Below are 662 nucleotides of genomic sequence, written 5' to 3'. Positions count from 1 at the left end.
GATCGCAGGCAGGCAGGCAGGCAGGCAGCTGAAAAAAAACCTCTACTGTATATCTTTTAATTAGGAAATTTAATTCATTTATATTCAAGCTTATTATTGATAAATAAAGACAACTCTAAATATTGTGTTAATGTTTTTCTGGTTGTTTCATCTTTGATCCTTTCTTGTTCTTGTAGTTGTGTTGTGATGGTTTTCTGCAACATATATATTCAGTAACAGTGAGTTTTGTATTTTTATATATTTTCACTATATTGGTTATCATTCTTTCACTTGTAGTGGACTATTAAGCATTCCTTGTAAGGTCAGTCTTGTGATGATGATTTTCTTCAGTTTTGTTCCCCTTCCTTTCTTTCTTTCATCTTTTTTTTTTTTTTTTTTGACAGGGTCTCGCTATGAAATTCAGACTGGCCTTGAATTCACTATGTAGTCCAGGCTGGCCTTCAACTCATGGCAATCCTCCTCCCTCAGCCTTTGGAATTACAGGCATGCACCACCATACTCAGCCTACTATTCATTTCTGGCAGATAACTCCTCTGGGTTTCATATTGTTGGTTGGCACATTTTTTTAATGACTTCAACAATATCATCCAATTCTCTCCTTTCATTTACGTTTTCTGCTGAGAAGCCTATTAGTTTAATTTATGTGACCTGATATTTTTCCT

The sequence above is a fragment of the Fukomys damarensis genome, unplaced genomic scaffold (assembly GCF_012274545.1).
Source record: "Fukomys damarensis isolate Sample0158 unplaced genomic scaffold, DMR_v1.0_HiC HiC_scaffold_12, whole genome shotgun sequence".
Lineage (NCBI taxonomy): Eukaryota > Metazoa > Chordata > Mammalia > Rodentia > Bathyergidae > Fukomys > Fukomys damarensis.
This window is presented reverse-complemented; position numbering follows the sequence as displayed.